Source organism: Orycteropus afer, unplaced genomic scaffold, assembly GCF_000298275.1.
Source record: "Orycteropus afer afer isolate SDZICR_OR568_19922 unplaced genomic scaffold, OryAfe1.0 scaffold00770, whole genome shotgun sequence".
Taxonomy (NCBI): Eukaryota; Metazoa; Chordata; class Mammalia; order Tubulidentata; family Orycteropodidae; genus Orycteropus; species Orycteropus afer.
This window is the reverse complement of record NW_006922357.1, coordinates 83,260-88,603: the sequence shown is the minus strand read 5'-3', so window position 1 is coordinate 88,603 and position 5,344 is coordinate 83,260.

The window sequence follows — 5,344 nt, the reverse complement described above, 5'->3', positions numbered from 1 at the left end:
ATGTATCATAAGATGCTCAACCTCACTAGTAATCAGGGAAATAAGACATAGAAACAAACAAAAAGAAAACAATTAAGATCAGTTTGGTAAAAATTAAACTGGCAAGGATGTCATGATACAGGAACTCTCAAGTTCTGCTGGTAGAAATGTAATTGGTACAACTACTCTGGAGAGAAATTTTGCTCAACATTTGAAACTGCCCTTCAAATCAGCCATTCCTATTCTAGATTATGTGCCATAGGAATTCTTGCACACTGCACGAGGAGCCATGTGCTAGGATGTTCACCGCAATACTGCCATTAGTAAAAAGAATAGTAATAACCACTAATAGAAAAATAGATAAATAAATATTCGTATATTCAAATAGAAAACTGTAAGAGTTAAAAATCAGTGAACTCTATCTACGTGAAACAATAAGGTAGAATTTCAAAATCACAATGTATAGTGAATAAAAAATAAGTTGAATAATAATGAATATAGTATGTTACCAGTTATGTAAGGAGCTCTGGTGGCGTAGTGGATAAGACATTTGGCTGCTATCCAGAAAGCCGGCAGTTCAAACCCACTATCGGCTCCATGGGAGGACGATGGGGCGATCCACTTCCAAAGATTTACAGCTTTGGAAACCCGATGGTGGTCGCTATGAATCCAAATAGGCTCAAAGGCAGTGGGTTTGGTTTACCAATTATGTAAAAGTTAAAACAATACTGCATGTTTTCTATGAAAGTGTTGTAAAATTATAGCATTTTGCCTCATTGCCATCAAGTCAATTCGACTTATAGTCAATTTGACTCATAGTGATCCCTCCTTGGGTTTCCAAGGCAGTATCTCTACAGAAGTGGATTGCCCAGTCTTTCTTTCAAGGAGTGGCTGGTGGGTTTGAACCTCCATCCTTCTGGTTAGCAGTCAAATGGACTAGAAAAATATATATCAACTTTATAGTAGTGACTTCCTCTGCACAGGGGAAGGGAAGGGAATCAGAAATGTATACAGAGGTGCCATTGACATTTTATTTCTTAAAAAAGAAAAGAAATGAAAGAATGAAACATGGGTACTTTTTAAAATATTTGAACTACTTCATTATTTTGAGAAGAAAGTAGGGAAAGAGGGAGGGCAGGAGGAGAAAGGAAAGAGAACGAAAGGAGGGAGGGAGAGAGGAAGAAGAGGAATGGAACCTGGACATTGGGATGGTAGAATTGAATTAAAATGTCTCCCTCTTTTCTAGGATTTCTATGTTTTCTTCATTGGATCTATCATTACTTTTTTTATTGATTTGGGTGGAAGTTTACAAAGCAAATTCATTTTCCATATAGCAGTTCATACACATTTTGTCTCATGACATTGACTGCAATTCCCCACAATGTAACAGCTCTCTTCCCACTTCCTCCCCATAGTTACCTCTTCCCTGTGTCTTCTCCTCCCATGCACTCCTACCCCTGAGATGTCTCCCTGTGCCAACACTGCCCTTCTGTTCTTCCATGATTGATCACTCCAAGGAGTATATCTACCTGATATAAATGATTACGCCTTATGCCTGTCTATTGTTTGACAGGAAGCCACAGGACTGAGTTTAATATCAGACCAGAAGGGTGGCTAGGGGCCATAATCTCAGAGGTCTCACCAGGCTCCCTCAGACCAGCAAACCTGGTCTTCTATGATTTTGAGTTTTGTTCCACATTGTTCTCCCACTCTATCCAGAATCTCCTGCACTGATCTCCCTCCGAGCAGTTGACAGTGGTAGCTGGGCACCATCTAGTTCTTCTGGTCTCATGGTCATATAGGCTAAGGATCATATGGTCTACCTGTCCCTTGGACTAATTGTTTCCACACATCTTTGGTTTTCCTCATTCTTCTTTGCTCTGGACGAGGAGAGACTCATCATTGCATCTAAATGGCCACTTGCAAGCTTTTAAGATCCCAGTCACTACTCACCAATATAGGATGTAGAACAATGTTTTTGCATAGTATGTTATGCCAGTTGAGCTTGATGTCCCCTGTGACCATGGTCCTGAGCCTGCAAGTCCAACTACACTCTCCCTCCAGAAGCCACCACCAAGAAGCCACCACAATCTTGCCCCTTGTCAGCTCTCCTGTTGTTGTTGTTGTTATTTGCCGTCGAGTTGGCCCCAACTCAAAGCGACCCCTCCTTGGGTTTCCAAGGCAGTATCACTACAGAAGTAGGATTGCCCAACCTTCCTTCCGAGGAGTGGCTGGTGGGTTTGAACCGCCAGCCTTCTGGTTTGCAGTCAAGTGCCTTAGGCACTATGCTACCAGAGCTCCCTATACACCTGGATATTCTTATATCACATACAAATACGAATGTAGAAACATTGTCTGCTAATCCTATACGTGCTCCTGGGCACACAATCCCCTGCATAGATGTACCTAATTGTTCAGCCAGGTAGATACCCATCTACCCACCATTGGGTATATCATTACTTTTAAATTTTTAACTAAAACATATTGAACAAGTATTAACGTACAAAAATCCCATATTTTATTATTTTATTATCCATTCCCCAGTACGGTGGGTCCTCACATCTCAAAGCCTTGCTACACATCTAAAAGGACAGCCACACAAATAGGAGGGACAGCTGTCTGAGGTCAGAACCAGGGCTTCTATACTCTGGGTTTTGAGTTTTCTTCACTTCCTCATTCTGCACACACACAACTCTGACAAAATACCTTGACTCTGCTCACTCCTGGGGTGTCGGGGTAAACCACTTGTGTTGTTGTTAGATCACAAGCTTAACTCAATTGTCATTTGAAAAGTGGTAGCTGTTTGCCTAAAGAGAAGAACCCTCTAGATTACTACACCATGAGAAAAGTCTTACAATGAACCAAAGGAAGACACGGTTTGCATGGCCTCCTAATGTAGGACTCTACTTAGCAGAGGTACTGTAGCTTTTTCTTCTCTTTATTTGTTTCTTTGGAAAGTTCATTCAAACTTAAGGCTATCTTCTCGCTACTGTTTTTACTTAAATTGAAGCCTGTAAAGTAGGCACCAGGAGCTCTGGTAGCATAGTGCCTAAGGCACTTGACTGCTAACCAGAAGGTTGGCAGTTCAAACCCACTAGCCACTCCTCAGAAGGAAGACTGGGCAATCTACTTCCGTAATGATACTGCCATGGCAACCCAAGGAGGGGTCGCTATGAGTCGGGGCTGACTCGATGGCACATAACAACAACAACAAAGTAGGCACCTGATAGAATCAAATTAGGAGAACCTGCATCCCTTCTGTGATATACTTGCCAATGATAAATAACTGAATGTGATCATAAGGCAAAGTCAGACAAGCCCTAATTAGCAGACTCTACAAAATAACTGGTATTTAATCTTAAAAAAATTTTCAAGGTCATAAAAATCAAAGAAAAATTGATGAAATTCCAGACAGAAGGAGACTAGAGAGACATGACAACTAAATGTAACACACGATTCCAAACTGGATAATTATTGGTCCAGGATTGATGAAACTTAAATGAGGCCCGAGTACCAGGTAAAGTATGGGCAATACTAATTTCCTGATTTTGATGGTTATGGTTATGTAGGAGAATGTCCTTATATACAGAAAATATGCATTAAAGTATTTGAGGATAATGGGGCCTCAGGTTAGCAACTTATTCCCAGATGGCTCAGGGGAAAAAAAGCTTTCTGTGTAGTACTTAAAATTTTGCTGTAAGTTTGTGATTATTTCAAAACATTATTTTTTTAAAAAAAGCAAAGGGATGGTTAACACAATCTCTGGAAGATGTTTACCATGGGAAGGGGAGACGGCTATGGAAGCAAAGGCATGGGATATAGAAGGAATCAAAAGATGATGTGAGTCATTGTCACTATTCCAGTTCTTGACTTAAGTTGTGGGTTAATAGATGGTTATTATTAAAATTTATATGATTAAATAAATTAGTAACTGATTACAAAAGCACACATGTAACATAGAACCATGCATGGGACAATAATAACTGTGTGTCATGTACCAACACTCCATATTGCCTCTCCTGTGTTCCAATATCATTGACTTTATGCCTCTACTCTAGCTCCTGTTTCATTCTTCATGTGGAAGATGTGTCTCACTTCTCTATTAGAGTGTAAGTTTCTTGAGGGTAAAGACTATCTTTTTATCTTTGTGTCCCTAGTACCACACACAATATCTGGTATATACCATTAATTCAGTCAACAAATATTTTCTGAGTTCCAACCATGTGCTTAGTGGTGAGAAAACAGCAGTGAACAAAACAATGTCCCGGCTTTGTGAAGCACACATTCTAGAGGAAGTATAGTTGCTTCATTTCTTTGACATGAAATTCGCAAAAGCAATGCCATCCAAGCCTACAATGACAGGACCTGCATCTGGAATGCCTTTTCAAGAGTAAATACACTCTATGGATGGATTTCTCAATTACATATTTATTATTATTATTATTTAGTTAAAAGGTGAATATTTATTTAGAATGAAAAATCACAGCAAATTACAAATTTTAAAAAGCTCACAAATTCCATGGTCAAACATCCAGGGTAGAAAAAGTATTTTTATTAATTAACTGCCAGTGAGGTAGGAACAGATGTAAGGAAGCTGCCAGGCCACAGTCCCTTATAAATTACCTTACTCCTACTGATAATGAGGGAGCTCTGGTGGGCAGTGCCTAAGGCATTTGACTGCTAACCAGACCATCACCCACAAACCCACCAGCCACTCCCCTAAAGAAAGGTTGGGCAATCTACTCCCGTAGTGATAGCGCCTCAGAAACCCAAGGAGGGGTCTCCCTGATCCGACTCAATGGCAGTGAGACTGATAGTGAAGTAGGAACAAATGGCAGGAATGGAAGCTGCTGGTCATATTCTTCTGCAAATTACTTAAATGACCCCTACTGATAAACAACTCCTAGGGAGAAGTCCTGTAATGCCTAGGCATTGGGTGGTTCCCACTTTTGGCACAGAAACTGTATCTGGTGTATTAGGGTGTGAAGATTTTTCCTGTAGAGAAAATTCTCTTTCCACAAAGCTCTGGGTCACTATAAGCTGCAAGTTCTGGGCACTGGCTGATCAGTAAAAACCATTAGGGTGGTCGCCAGCACTCATTAAATGTGTTAAATACTCCTGTGTGAGGATAAGGTAGATGTGAGACAGACAGAGCACTAGGCTGCCTGCTACCTGCAGATAAACTCTCATACATCGAAGGTACAATATATATATATATATATATATATAAAATCTTATAAAGCCTGCAAAAGATAGGATTGTGAATGTATGTAATTTTTATCTCCAGGGCATGCTAATATTTGGTCTAATAATAAATACTTATATGAATTAGTCCTAATATTACAAAGAATTAATCAAATAAATG